A 16,495-nucleotide genomic window follows, 5' to 3' on the forward strand; every position below is an offset into this window, starting at 1 on the left:
TTAAAAAAAAAAAAAAAAAAAAAAAAAAAAGGATGTGACTTTTGATATGTCCCACCTACATTTCCTTTTTCAACAGGAATTACGTCAGAACAGGAAAGACTCTTTTCATGACTTTTCATAATCCAGTCAAGTTTCGTCCTACATTTTTTTTCTCCTTAAATATCCTCTTTCACTAAAACACGGCTGATTATGGCAGTAAAATGTGTTGTGACCTGCGTTTCATGTTGATTTAAGGTTTTGATGTTGTCTTGATTCTTAAATTGCATTGGGCATCTCTGTAGCAATATGAAACCATGCAATAGACTTATTTCCAACCGTCTCGCCATCTGCTGCCACGACGGCCTGCAGAAATGATTAATCAAGCGGAGCTGACAATGCTAATGCTCATGGCTGCAGGACAACACACGGCAGTGAAGGAGGGAGAATGCTTTTGAGAGAGCTGTATGCTTGAGGGTGGCTGAAATGTGAATTTTTCTGTCTGTTAAACGCAAATGCATCTCTGTGTTGTTTATCACCTGTATGAGGGATGTTTGGAAGCGCTTGCAATCTGTCTCACATAACGGGGCTGAAAGAGGAAAGATGATGATATTCTCGTACTCTCTTTAGAAGAACTAATAGCACATGTGGTTAAGATTTTGGTGAATATATGTCTTCAGAAGACTTGAAATACAGTGCATAAGTATGAACTATTTTATGTTTTCACTTTTTTATGCCTTTTTGGTCCTTTTGGAGTTCGACTGCCCCTGGTCATGGTATGCTTTTGTAGTATTGGAAAAAGCAACCTGAACATTCATTTTATTAAATTAATTTCATTTATTTTGTTACACCAATGTGATTGTTCTTGTAATACATGTACTGTAAGAGTCTTTGATAAAGTGAAACTATTACTTAGTAAAATATCAGCTGTTGTTTATGTATTTGTTCAGCTTTTGCCAAGAAGCTGGCAAAAGCTGTTACTCTCTACACATTTGTGCACTCTTGAGAACAAGCCATGCTTTAACACATGCACCAAATTTGTAATCCCAGTGCCATTGGATCGGGCCACACCCACATTTACAACCTACAGTATAAACTAGCGTACTCACATGTATGAGGTAAGAGAGACCACTTGTCAAGCTATTCCTTTGTAAACAGCACAGTAGAGAGCGGTCTCTATCTTACTAAAGGAAGTTTGCTGGTCCCTGCTATCCTCTTCTGTTTTTAGAAGTATTACTGCCCATCAAGCTACTGTTTACGTGTTTTATATTGAAGTGTAATAAACTTTCCTGATATTCCAATTGCACATGTGGCTTGGAGGATACCCAAGTCAGAACACCATTGGAAGAGTGTTTGTTGTCATTGCAAGGAACACAGGAAATGAGGGTTTCTGGTACGTTTCTGGTTCAAGAAGTCTGGTGGACTGCAGTTGAGAGATTTCCCTCACAAGTAATCAGTGTATGCTATCAAAACTCACTGAGGGTTTGTCACAGACTCAAGTAATGTCAAAGACATGGTTTCTTGAGGAATTACTTTCTCATTTACTAATGTTGTACGTTCTTATGGTTTCATGTTGGCACCTGAGAGATTAACCTTGGGAACCAACTTGCAGTTCTGTTTTAGAGAATTTATTTCTCACTTATCCATGAACTCTAGAGTTTGTGAAGCAGTGGTTTCTGCTGTTGTTTTTGTTCTACTACTTTGTTTTGCAGTTTTGTTTTTGTGTTTTGCTTTGTTTTTGTTGTGTTGGGTTTCTTTTTTTCTTTTTAGTTGCTTTGATTTGCTTCTTTGTTTTTGTTGTGTTTTGCTGTTTTTTTTTATTTTTTTTTTTTTTATTTTTTTTTTGTTGTCTGTTGTGTTTGGTTGTTAGTTTTTTAAGACCTATTTAAAATTTTAGGACTGTTTTAAGGCCTTTTCACACCAAAGGCGACATTAGAATCGAATCGAGGACGAATGGCTCTTGCACATAGAAAGCGACGCGAATGACAACCATTATCACACTCACACCTTTACAATAGGTGCCGCTAATTGACAAGCAGTTTTACCGGTCTGCAGTCTGCGGTAAAGCTGGTCTGCCCTCCACCTATGACAGATGAGAAGTAGTAGTACTTTACAAGAAGATAGAAAAAAGAAAACTGATTTCTGTACAAGCTGCAGCAGTGATGAAGAGTTTGTTGTTAATTTGCTCAACGAGAAAGATAACAATTGAGACACTTCACAAACTGTTTCAGTTCATCTGCTGGACAAGTTGACTGGCAGTATGTATCATGTGCACACAGTCTGAGGGGTGATTAAATAAAATACTATTAATATTGTAAAAATAATATTAATGGTATAAAATAATAATAATAATTAAAACATAATTTGAAATAAGGGTGATTATATGCCACTGCCACACATGTATGTTAAGTCATTTTTATTAATCACTGCGTTATGCACACATATAATGACTGTTGTTACAGATGTTGTCAATTTGAACTAGTGATTGTATCTTATTGCATGTAAATTCATAAAAAATAAATTTCCTCAAAACATGTTACTAATTAAACATGTCTACATTTAAATCCTCAAAGAGTCTGTACAATGCAATAAATACTAGAGGTCAACCGATAGTGGATTTTACAGACACCGATAACTAAGTTGGGCAGTATCTGCCGATAACCGATTAATCAACCGATTGTTTTTAAAATTGATATTGAATGAAAAAATAACTCAATGTAAAATAGTGCTGAACTTTATTACAAAAATAAACAGTACTGACTGAACCATGAAAATGTATTGTACTTTTTTCAATGAAATAAATATAGAAATATTAATATATATGAACTAATATTCAAATTTGAAAGTCAGCTGATTTTTAAATTGATGCTGATTCCTTAGTCCACAAGAGAACTCATGTAAGATTCAGTACAAAGAAAAAAAAATACAGCAATATGGAATACATTATGAAGACAATCCATGTAAGATCAGAGAGTTTTGTAAAGGGGATGCAAAGCAGTGATGCAGCAATATCATTTTAAGAGAACCCATTTCATTTTTAAGGCATTTGATGCAAATGAAACACACATGCTCACTAATCAGGATTTCCTCGAGTTCTTTCAGTGTTTAGTGCCATTGCTCAAAACAGCTTTCTGTGCTTTAGCGCCACCTGTTCCGATGGTTTTGGGAACTGTAGCAGTTCCTGACAGCTTAAATTTGACACACTCACCGTTTGTAGGCGTGAAAGTTCATTCCAGGTGTGAAGGGCTCATTAGGAATCCATTGTTTCTGTTAAAAATGTTAATCGCTGCAAGAAATTTTGGGGAAGGTTGGCATTTGGTGTGAAAAGGCCTTTACGCTTCGTTTTTATAAGAGTAGAGATGTAGCAGAAAATAATTTGTAAGAGAGATAGGGGAATAGAATCAAGACATGTCGCAGGTCGGATTCAAACTTGCATCTCCCACATGGCTTAATATGTTTGTAGCTTTTATGTTAACTGCTAGGCCACATCTCTGACTCACATTGTAAATATTATTTAAGTGACATCAGAGGCATTCAGAATACAATTATCTGTTAAATTGTATAAAGAGATTCGTAGTATTAGACATATTTACGTAACTTAATAGCTTTAGTTTTCCATGGGGATGGACATCAGATATGATTATACTTCAATCGTAATCTGATAATGACACTCGCTGTTATGATTAAGCCACTTTATTAGTGTAATAACAGTGCTGCTGTTACTTTAAGGCCACAGTTAGCTCCAATTTTCCATAACCGCTCAGTTGAAACACTCAAATAAACGATTGAAACCGTTATGAAATGTAAAGTCATGTCTCAAAACAGAGAGGAATAAAATTACATCAAATGGAGAAAGCTTACACTTGAAATAACCACTGTTAGTGTCTGTTTCATTCTTTGTAACTCAAGTGAGTTTCCCTGGAGAGCGTGTGGTGTTTGATATGAAATTGTTGCTGGTGAGCTTGTTTTCTCCTGAGCTTTTTCCAGGAATTGGGCCACGTTACAAGAGACATAGAGTTTGTGGAGTCGTACATAATAGAAGAAATGAACTAAATCAGTCAATATTTGTAGTTAGAGCTCTGAGGTGTTATTAACACTGACCTCCCCCCCCCCCCAGTGTCTCAGACGGTCACTCGGCCTTCGGTATGGCCAGCGCCGCATGAATGGAGTAATTGAAAAGTGCCCAGATTTTGTATGAAGTCATTATTTTCTCTCTCACTCTCATATATCTACTATAAACACAGAACTGTAGCTCTTAAAGGGACACGTCATTCAAAAATTTACTTTTACATTTGTACATGTACTCATCCTTATGTTGTTCCAAACCCATATGCCTTGCTTTCTTTTCAACTAGCTTTTCTAGTTGCTCTTTTTATACAATGAAAGTAAATGGAAACTGGGGCTGTCAACCTCTAAAAAACAACAACAACAACAAAATAAGCATAATAAATGTAGTCCATGTGTCTTGTGCACTAAAATCCAATTCTCATGAAGACATTTGATATCTATTGAGTGAAGAACTGACTGAAAATAAATGTAATATGAAAGTATTTTCTTACGTCTTATTTAAATATAGTTGAATTTAAATTTTGTAGCTCGACCTGTCACCAATCTTTTTTATTGTATAGAATAGAGCGACGTAACTATTCTGAATAGCATGTTTTGTGTTTAATTGAAGAAAAAGTAATAAGGGCACTACATTTTTTGCAATTAACGGATCCACACCCGAAATGCTTTGTGATTTTATATAAACAAGGGTTGCATACGGCTTTAGGTAAAATGTTACTAATTATGCTATAACAAAGATCACAGATCACAGTTCTTAGTTTCTCAATATGCAATATATCAGTTGGCTTTAAATGTCATTATACATGCATAGGTGTTGAGATGTTCACCTTTCTCCCCTTCAGCTCATTTCTCTGCCCTCTACATCAAAAACACATGATGTATGGATTCAGTGATGCTAAAGATAGATTTGCCCTTGTTGATGCTCATTAGAATGATACCGTTTTGATCACATGCATCCTTCCGACAGCCAATCATGTGCTGCACTGCATCATTGGATAATTCAGTCTTTGTTATTAATGTCAATATGAAACAGTGCAGTTCAGTAATGTGATGTATTTCAGCTGGGCCGGGTAACCTGTCACAACAGAGCTCAGATGTAATATAGTTATTAAATTACAACTGTTTTTGTTGCATGAAACCTTGATGAGCATATTTGGACTTTGTGATGATGTGCAAATGATGGTCCCTTTAAAAAGCACTAGAGCATTGTGTAATATATTTGCCCCAGAACCCCAGAGTGTTGATTTCCCTGCATTGCTGTTAATTGTGAGTACACAGCTCATTTAGCGTGATGAGTTGGGTCATATTTTTTAGCCTTTTTAGATTGTTTTGGGTAGCTGTTATGCAGGGGTGGATGGGAAATGTGTGCATCAGTATCTGAAGAGGAAGATCTGTTAGAGCATTTGTGTGTGACGGCAGCGTGTCTGTGGAGAGATCTCAGCTCTGGACATCAGGGTCACTTCACAGTGATGCAGGAAGCAGCAGCTCTCACTGCAGGAATTAATCTATAATCCTGAACAATACTTCCACTGATTGATCTTGTGTGTGCGTTTACATTCCTGATCTGTCTGCTTTGTTTTTCTGTCTGTCTGTCTGTCTGTCTATCCATCCCTCCGTCTGCTTATCGATCGTCCGGTTGTCCGTCTGTCTGCTTCTCGATTGGCCTATCTGTTCGTCCGTCCGTCGGTCTTGTTAACCGGCTATATTACTTGATCGGTCTGTCTGTCTGCTTGCCTATAAACATTATCTATCTGTCAATATGTCTGTCTGTCTTTCCATTTATAGTCTGTTTGTCTGTCTGCTAATTGATCAGTCAGTTGTCTGTCTTTGCTTATCTATATCTGTGTCTATCTATCTCTCTGTTTGTCCGTCCGTCTCTCTGTCTATCTCTCTGTCTGTCTGCTTTTCGATTGGTCGATCTATCTGTCTGTCTGTCTGTCTTTCTGTCCATTCTTTGTCTGTCTGTCTACAGTGTCTGCCTGTCTGTCTGCTTTTCGATTGGTCGATCTGTCTGTCTGTCTAACTGTCATCTATCTATCTATCTACAGTATCTGTCTGTCCGTCCATCGATCTGTCCGTCCGTCGGTCGGTCTGGTTGGCTGGCAAATATTACTTTGTCTGTCTGTCTGTCTGTCTGCTGGTCTATAAATATTACTCTGTCTGTCTGTCTGTCTGCTTATCGATTGGTCGGTTGTTTGTCTGTCTATTGTTTTTATCGTTCTATCCATACATCCGTCTGTCGTTCTGTCATTCTGTCTGCTTATTTGTCTGTCTGTCTACAGTATCTGTCTGTCTGCTTTTCGATTGCTTGATCTGTCTGTCTGTCTATCTATCTATCTATCTATCTACAGTATCTGTCTGTCTGTCTGTCTGCTTTTTCGATTGGTCGATCTCTGTGTCTGTCTATCTATCTATCTAGCTATCTACAGTATCTGTCTGTCCGTCCGTCCATCCGTTCACTTATCGATCGGCCGGTTGTCCGTCTGTCTGCTTTTCGATCGGCCGATCGGTCGGTCGGTCGGTCGGTCAGTCTGGTTGGCTGGTGAATATTACTTTATCTCTGTCTGTCTGCTGGTCTATAATATTACTCTGTCTGTCTGTCTGCTTATTGATTGGTCGGTTTTCTGTCTGTCTATTGTTTTATCGTTCTGTCCATACATCCGTCTGTCATTCTGTAATTCTGTCTCTCTGTCTGTCTGTTTATCGATTGGTTGGTTTTCTGTCTGTCTGCTTTTCGATCGGCCGATCTGTCTGTCTGTCCGCTTTTCGATCGGTCTGGTTGGCTGGCAAATATTACTTTATCTCTGTCTGTCTGTCTGTCTGTCTGTCTGTCTGCTTATCGATTGGTCGGTTGTTTGTCTGTCTATTGTTTTATCGTTCTATCCATCCATCCGTCTGTCGTTCTGTAATTCTGTCTCTTTGTCTACTTATCGATCGGTCAATTGTCTGTCTGTCTGTCTGTCTGTTCATTCATGTTACGTAAAGCCATATAAAGCATATCAAATACTCATTGATTGTTGTTGAATATTTTCTTTTGAGTGGAAAAAATGTGTCAAGCGATCACTGAACTAATTATTATGATTTGTAAAATGACTTGAGGTGGGTTTTACAAATTGTCCACAGAAGTGCTGTAATCCTTTGACTAAATGTGTGGAGGAGGATGTTGGCTCATTTTTAGAGAAATTAACAGCGCTGTGACTAAGTGGGGCCCATTCCACCTGTTTCACAGAGGAAATTGCACATGTTCCCCATCCAGAAAATACAGCTCTGAGTAAACCAGCTCCAGTGTCTTATTTATTTATATTGCATCAGGAAGGAATTTACATAGAACCCAGATGGGGTTTTACAGACTCTTTGCCAGTAAATGTTTTGAGGTTCTTTCATCTGCATTAACAAAACCTGAAAGTGTCTTGGTGCTACCATTTGCACATGTACATATGCCATTCTGTTATATGTTCTATTATTTGTATGTCTGTTTATACTCTTACCTTATTTTATATTCTGTGTCTCACTGTAATGTTCTGTGTGCACTTGTTTCTCCTGTCACCAAAAAAAAAAATTCCATGTGTACGTGAGAACACAGCAATAAAGCTCATTCTGATTCTGATTATTTTTGCTAGCATCATGGCAGTGACTTTTGCATGGGCAAACACCACTTACATTTTCTTGAGAAAATGAAACATTCATGTTCATACGTATACATTGCTATAGTGATGCACATATAAAACCTGCATAATGTGAAGTGCATAGCATCTCCATGTCCAAATGAGGGCAGTATTGAGTTGGATGTGTTCTCTGCAGAATCTGATGCTGATTTGGGCAACATGCACTAACCATACGCTCTCTGTCTGTCTTTGTTTTGCATGTCCATCCCGATCCTACCGTCATCTGAGCAGGTAAGACTCTGGATTTTTTTTTATCTGACCATGCCGGTTCTGATGATGACACTGTTTACATGATGAAACTGTTTATATTAAGGCTGAAATGTTTTAAGGCTTTGTTATTGAAGATAAGCAGGCAAATGGATTAAGGGGATAGTTCACACAAACATGAAAATTCTGTCATCATTTATTCACACCCATGTTGTTCCTTTCATCAGTGGAACACGAAAAACTGTTGGCAGAATGTTAGAGACCCTCAGTCACCATTCACTTAGATTTTTGTGAAAAAAAAGAAAAAGATGCAATGAAAGTGAATGGTGACTGAGACTGACAATCTGCCTAACACCTGATTAGATGTACCACAGAAAAAAAGAGGGTCACATGGGTTTGGAATAAAATTAGGGTAAATTATGACAGAATTGTATTTTTAGATGAATGATCCCCTTAATATGTAGTTTAACAGCAGTTTTAGTGCATTATGATTGTTTTTAATGGAAGCGTTTAAGAGCGCATGTGCTTATCGTTGTTTATTTGCTTTGGTTTTATGGGCTCTGACAGTCTGACAGCTAGTACAACTGGTCTGGGATTTGATATGTGTTTGTGTTTGTGTGTGTCAGTGGGTAATAATATCTTCAACTGTTTCTGTATTACATTGTGATTACGAGTTTCAGCTTTGCTTATGATGTATAAACAACAGAGATTTTAGAGACAGTACATAAGAGACGTAACGAAAAGCTTCATATACCGATGATTATACAATCCGCTTACTGTATGATAGTCGAAGATATATTGCAAAAGCAGTAATTTAGTTTTAAATGACATTTTTCAACCTCCTGACTTTTTATAAACAGGCTGTGTTTGCTACTGTACCTTTAAGACTTTAATATGCAAATTACCTCTGTTATGATTGGCTAATATCCGTGTACCAGTGTAATGAGGTTGGTGTGTAAATATGGACGTTCATATGTTAATTAGCTACAGAAGTCACCACCACAGTGCTAGGATGTTGTTGATGGTTGCCAGGGCATCATTATGCAGTTGCTACCTTGTTCTGGGTGGTTGCTAGGGCTTTGCTAAGTTGTTGCTTGATATTCTGGTCTGTACATATAGCTTGGTTCCCTTTTTTTTCCCTGATTGTTTTATCGTCTGCCAGGTGGAAATTGTAAGTCAGATCACTTAGAAGAGTAATAGCACATCTCTTCATAACAAGTGTCATGATTTGAAGTATCATTCATTGGTCTGTGGGCTTTGTGTTAGTGTATGTTTAAACATTGTTGTACATCAAACTCTTTTACAGTATTTCAAAAGTGCAAAAAATGTAATCCATAATGCATCCTTTACTGGTGCCAAGTTGATGACTTCCAGGCCATGCTTGTCCTTATCAGTGCAGGCAGGTTATCATGATACCTCTCGTTAGTTCAGAGGTGATCATGAGGTCAAAGTCTTGATGTGTGGGCTGAACTACAGAGATGGAGAGTGCCCTTGCTCACAGGCTGTTTGCTGTGTCTGATAAATGGTGATGTTGCTCAGTGAGTTGGTTTGTGAATGTGTGGCCTGAACGTCTAGATGGCAACAGATCTTTAAACATCGACTGATTCTGTTGCCAATATGTTATGTTTGGGTGCAACAAAATTTCGGGGAATTTAGGAACATAAAAAAATTTTTTGGGCTGAAAAAGGAAACAGGTCAAAATTTTTACAGAAACTGTTAAACATATCCTCTACCATTAACATACTTAAAAGAAAATTTCATACAAATGCTATTGAATGAATATTTTTTATTTGTGTATTTATTTAACTGTGCATTTAGTTTTTTAAATGTTCAAAGTTACTTTCTTTGTGATCTTTTAATTTAAAGTGCAAAATTAGTGTCTTAAAAGCAATTCAATGTCATTAAGAACAATAATAAAGTTTATTTATCTTTCAAACAGTTTTATAATGTATTACAATACCACAATAATAAAACCTTCAGCAATTATCATTATTTCGGCCACCATAAATTCAGGCAAAAATGACACGATGCTTATTTTTATTTTTAGATGAAAAAGAAAACGGGTGTAAAATCGTGGACTGAAATGTTAACAGAATTCATTCATTCATTTTGTAGTCAAGTACTCCAACCCACAAAAAACAAGTAATTGATTACCCGTAAATTAAAGTCTAATATAAAAATAACCAGTACTTATGTGAAATGTATATTTTGTTTTACTCACAGAAGTTAATAAGAAAGGTTTCAAAATATGCTAACTTCAACAAACTGTTTTTGTGAGAGAGTTTTATTAACAGTATGCATTTAAAAAAATTAAATAATAACTAGGGGTGGGTAAACATTGTTTTTCCGATGCATCGTGATCTTCATATGAACGATCTCAATATCAATTCTTAAATCCCAAGATCGATCTTTCACGCTATGCGTCTAAAGTGAATATATTTGGCAACTGGTTGGTAAATGTTTACAGTTCACTCACCAGTAATTGTGTAGTTTAGTTGTGAAGTGTTCTGCAGTGTGATCGTTTCACAGCGTGTTGAGAGTAAAAGTTGATCCGTGTAATGTGTGTCCAAGATGAGATCCACACAACCCATTTGTCATTGAATAATGTCTCTTTTAATTTAATTAATTTTTAATACCCTTTCTGTTCTTTACAGTCAGTTGTTGATCAAAAACAACTACAAAAAAACATTTAATTCTAATCATGCGTCGCACAGATGAGGTAAAACCATTTGAGTCCTCTTTAGTTAACATGCGCTCATTTAAAGGTGCTGTTTGAAGAAATGCCGGTTTTCTTAAAGAGACAGTACCGGTTTTAGCACGTGTTCAACAAATCAATGTAAATACTTGTAAATAGTACAAATTATGCAATTTAACAATAAATATGCAACAAAAATTATATATAAATATAATATCTTATTTATTGATTGAAAACATTATTTGTTCATTTTTAAAAAGCCAAAATGTGACCAAAATTATGAAAAAGTAATAAAATATAATGTCAGATTAATATTTTCCTAATGTTCCTAGTTAAAAGGTCCCCTGTATAATTAACAGCATTAGCTGGGAGATAATTTATTTTATTTGTAAGCAAAAGGGACATTATAACTTAAATAAATCCATATGAATTGAATTGAAATCGGAATCGAATCAAGAGCTTGTAAATCGGATTTGAATTGAATTGGGAAATCTGTATCAATACGCAGCCCTAAAACTAACAATAAAAAACATTTGCACTCACTCTGAGCTTACATTTGAAACCAATACTGACAGCATTGCTAATGCACATATACGTATAATCAAATTTTTTATCATTTGTAAAACATTTTATAATTTCCCCAAATCAGTTTGTAATACTCGAGTAGTGTTTTTAATAGTTGACTAGCTGGTGCAGAACGAGTAATAAACTCGATTACTTGTGCACATCTTACTTACATCCCTACCATTAACATAGGTAAAGAAAAAAACATAGTTCAATTTTGATTATAAAACATAAAAAAAACTTTAGGATAGGATGAATAGTAAATTATTTTTATTTATTTTTTTCATTTCAATTTCAACCAAAAGCTAATTTAAAACAACAGTTTCTGTGTGTACAGAATTTAATTTTGCGTTTCGATTCAATGTGCCTTTTTTATCATTCATCCTTGTTCTGCAGTCTTTATATTTCTCTATCTTTCTCTTTTGTCTCTCACTCATTTATAATTAATCTTGCTTACTAAACAAGCACCAGCATAAAATCTTTCCTGTCCCTCCATTGCACCATATGGAGCAACAGAGTAAACAGTGATGATTGCAAAATAAACAACATCACCAAACAAACATTTCATCTCTTGCAGTTTAATGGATTTGATGACACTGTGAGAGTTGCCAAAACGTTCGCCTGGGTGAATATATATTATGGTTGTTGTTGGTGTCATGCAGTTGATCAACAGAAAGGGGCACTGTGTCCCCCTAACATTTTTTTGTTGCACAGAAGTACAGGGTCAACATTTGAATAAAGAATCCAGCTGTCTGGCTTACTGACAGTGAGTTTGAATATCAACGATTCAACAATTCACCTCTCAACGATGCGTGTTTAGAAAGCACTTCTAGGATTCACCCTTGATTCTCTTTATATGTCTTTCTCTCCTCTCTGTTGTGTTGTATTCCATTGCCAGCACTAGATAAATCATCGGTCTGACCTAGTTTCGGGGAGTTCAGCTTTAGCTTGCAGGCTTCATACACGCCCAGGACCACAGCAATAGGAACAGCAGAACTAGAGCAAGGCAGGTCACACCCGTTGGCACACTTGCACATGCAAATAGACACAGATTTAAATAACGAAGTAAGATTTTCTTAATAAAGCATAGCTCATATACATGTAAACAGAGTTGAAATTTAAAGGAATAGTTCAACCCAAAAGGAAAATTCTCTCACTGTTTCTCACTATTATGTCACGTTCCAAGCCTTCATGCTGTTATTTTTTTCTGTGTAACACAAAAGGAGAATTTTTCAGAAATCATTATGCAGCATTTTTCCACACAAGTAACACCCTAAAACAACCTTAAAACTTACAGTTGTGCTCAAAAGTTTGCATACCCTGGCAGAAATTGTGAAATTTTGGCATTGATTTTGAAAATATGACTGATCATGCAAAAAAAAATGTCTTTTATTTAAGGATAGTGATCATATGAAGCCATTTATTATCACATAGTTGTTTGGCTCCTTTTTAAATCATAATGATAACAGAAATCACCCAAATGGCCCTGATCAAAAGTTTACATACCCTTGAATATTTGGCCTTGTTACAGACACACAAGGTGACACACACAGGTTTAAATGGCAATTAAAGCCATTTAAATTAAAGCAAATTAAACTGGCATTTTCAAGGCTTTGGATATCTTTTTATATCCTTTTCCATCTTTATAAAGTTCCATCACCTTGTTACGCAGGTCTTTTGACAGTTCTTTTCTGCTCCCCATAGCTCAGTATCTAGCCTGCTCAGTGCATCCACGTGAGAGCTAACAAACTCATTGACTATTTATACACAGACACTAATTGCAATTTAAAAAGCCACAGGTGTGGGAAATTAACCTTTAATTGCCATTTAAACCTGTGTGTGTCACCTTGTGTGTCTGTAACAAGGCCAAACATTCAAGGGTATGTAAACTTTTGATCAGGGCCATTTGGGTGATTTCTGTTGTCATTATGATTTAAAAAGGAGCCAAACAACTATGTGATAATAAATGGCTTCATATGATCACGATCCTTAAATAAAAGACAGTTTTTTTTGCATGATCAGTCATATTTTCAAAATCAATGCCAAAATTTCACAATTTCTGCCAGGGTATGCAAACTTTTGAGCACAACTGTATATGCTATATTCCAAGTCTTGTGAAGCCATACAAAAGCTGTGTGTTCGCACCAAATGCAAATAACAAATTGCTTTGGCGAGTAAATAACCATTTTCACTCACCATTTGGTCTTTATTAGGAACTTCAACATAATACAAGTTTTAAATCAAATTGTAGGAAGTATAACCTGAAAATATAAGCCATCTGCTAAACACATCATTGGAAGCTACCTTAGGAAGCCTAACGTTGTTTTATATATATATATATATATATATATATATATATATATATATATATATATATATATATATATATATACACACACACACACACACACACTGTATATTAGAGAGAGACCAATATATCGGTTTTACTGATTAATCAGTGCAGATAGTTGCTTTTTGGAACTATGGGTTATCTGTAAAATTGATAGGTGCCGATATTTTTTTCATTATTTAGTAATTTAAAAATAAGAGTCGGTGTGTTTTGAGCTTGTTTATGCTTAAAAGTCCCGCACTATGCATCACATCTTTTTTTCTGTTTATTATTGGGAGAACAAAAAACTGCATCTGGGATTTTATTAATTTTGAACTATTTTTCTTTGCCTGCCATAGTAAGGAGTAAAAAAAAAATATATATATTTTTTTGTGACATATTATAAATTGATTTTAAAAACCATCGGCCGATTAATCGGTTATCGGAATTTCCCACCACCTTAGCTATCAGTATCGGTAAAATCCACTATTGGTCGATCTCTACTGTGTGTGTGTGTGTGTGTGTGTGTATACATACTTACATACATACATACATACATACTGTATATATAGTTTGTTTATTTATATACTGTATATATATTTATATAGTGTGTGAGTGTGTGTGTGTGTGTGTGTGTGTGTGTGTGTGTGTATGTGTGTGTGTGTGTATATATATATATATATATATATATATATATATATATATATATATATATATATATATATATATATATAATGTGTATATATAAAAATTTCTCCTGAACTCCATGTGGCCACACACACTTACATGGAATATTCCTCACATTAAGTAACAAAAATAAAAAAATATGACGAACATATTTATGATTATTCTTCAGGTTTTTGTGACAGTTGCAAACAATATAATAATAATGATAATAATATTAACAATAATATAGGAAATACAGCCAAATAATTCCATTGTCATTGGAACAATATACATATATATAATTCACCCAATACTGACAGGTATGGCAAAAGTTAATTTTGGACCCTGCAAGATTGTACAGTGCTTGTCCAGTTCCTGCTGTTTTGAAGATGAAATCATGCCTTGTGTTTCTGAGCATGCTCAGTAAGAGCTCTCGGTATAGAGCGAAACAGATGAGCCGCTGCTGCAGCTGTGTGAAAACAGCATCTCTCTCGTTCTCTCTCTCTCTCTCTCTCTCTCTCTCTCTCTCTCTCTCTCTCTCTCTCTCTCTCTCTGTTGTCATTGCCCGTGGAGGGGACATCAGAGAACAGAACTATTGGTGGTTTGCCTTGGAAGAGAGCCAGTGAATACAGTATATACTGTGCAGAATAGTAAACGATTGTTTAAATCACACAATCCTGCCGATCTCTTCTGGATTGATAATAAAGCCCTCACCTGGGGTAAGTGTGTGTGTGTGTGAGTGTGTGAAAATGTGTGTATTTTCACTTATGTCACTGTACGTCTTCATCATAACCAAATAAGGAAACATTTATGTGTCATTTGATTTTGCGATCAAATGTCATTGCCATCATATTTTGCATGCTGTATTTTGCATAATCCTACTCTGGGTTTCTGCCTAGCCAGGCTTTTGCGAAGAGGATAGCGATTTTTAATCACCATCGATAAAAAATGTCTCTTTTTTTTTTTTTTTTCTGAGACTCTGACGGGTGAAAGTCACTGATGTCCTTTCATGCTTGATGTAGAACTTTCACAGGCTTATGGATTACCCGGATAGACCCGAGCAAAGCAGCTTTTTTATTCAAAAGTTCTGCAACAGCTTTTTAAGTACAGCTCATGAAATGCCACATGACCCTGGCATGCTACATAATTTATAGAGAAAAAGATGCATCAAACTCGCTAGAAGAATGCTGAGATGCTGGCTGTCTACTCTTATTATTTCTGCAATATATAGTATGCATGCTATACATAGTATGCATATTTTCTAGATGCATACAAGAATATTTAGAATACCTAAGAGAGCCTTTTCCATCATGCATCTGTCTACAGTGGATTTAGTTTGTAAAGCCCTTCAGGGTCATTGATTCTTAACTGTACAGAAAGCCATTACGCACTCTACCTGCCTCTGTTGTTCACCAGTCACTCATGGTAAGATTTCAGCGGAGGGAACGAACAATATGTATGCACACAAACACAGGAAAATGTACAGGGACTCGTAATATTGCATATTAAAGCTCTGGCATGCTTGTTTACGTCCTCATACAAGCATGTGAACAGGTACTTGGAGTCGTGGGGATGTGAGGTTTGCAGTTTAATGTTATGTAACATCCAACAGTGGCTATCAAGAATTGGCCCTGCCTCTATCTTTCTTTCGTGTCCCAGAGGAAATCTTGCCCTATCTTACAAATCTTCTCCTCAAGCTCCCCAGAAGGTGCAGGTGTTATATATGCAGCACAAAGTGTATGCGCACACAGTGTAGATGAATTTGTTATACATTTGTCACCCATCCTGTGCACCCATCCTATCCGTCCGCCCACCCGAAACTCAGAGCAATGCGCGACACAATGTTGCTGTGTCGGAATGGATGGACCGCTCAAACGAGCAGTGCAGTTTGCATAGTGTCACAGTATTTACACTTTTTGGTGAAAGCAACCTTCAGATTGCTTACTTTTAATTTTCTCTGCATCTTAAAGGGATAGTTCACCCAAAAAAGGAAATTCAGTCATTGTTTACACACCCCTTTGTTGTTATAACCCTATATGACTTTTGTTATTTTTATCAACACAGAGGGACAAATTGTGAAAAAATGTTGTGCTCAGTGATGTCATACAATGGCAGTTTATGGTGACCACCTCTTCAAGCTTCAAAAGGATGCAAAAGTATAATTCAGAAGTCTGATAAATTATTCCATGAGACTCATGATTGTAATGAAAGCATACAATGAGGTTTGATGCTAAACAAACTGAAATCGAATGTATTATTTAGTGAAACTGTTAGAGGTCAACCGATAGTGGATTTTACCGATAACTAAATTGGGCAGTACCTGCT

General features: G+C 36.2%; 1 protein-coding gene across 18 annotated transcripts in view; it reads left to right on the forward strand.

Moving 5' to 3' along the window:
- Nucleotides 1-16,495, forward strand: part of LOC127436504 (pleckstrin homology domain-containing family A member 5-like) — a 206,292-nt gene that overhangs the window by 70,764 nt on the left and 119,033 nt on the right. Inside the window, exon 1 of one of the 18 annotated variants that reach the window (XM_051690722.1) lies at nt 14,765-14,889. The exons of the other annotated variants lie outside the window; for them this stretch is intronic. The gene's annotated coding sequence lies outside the window, so the exon portion shown is untranslated. Of the gene's footprint in view, nt 1-14,764; nt 14,890-16,495 lie in introns of those variants that run through there. 18 annotated transcript variants of the gene reach the window in all.

Source organism: Myxocyprinus asiaticus, chromosome 47 (genome assembly GCF_019703515.2).
Source record: "Myxocyprinus asiaticus isolate MX2 ecotype Aquarium Trade chromosome 47, UBuf_Myxa_2, whole genome shotgun sequence".
NCBI classification, from domain to species: Eukaryota; Metazoa; Chordata; class Actinopteri; order Cypriniformes; family Catostomidae; genus Myxocyprinus; species Myxocyprinus asiaticus.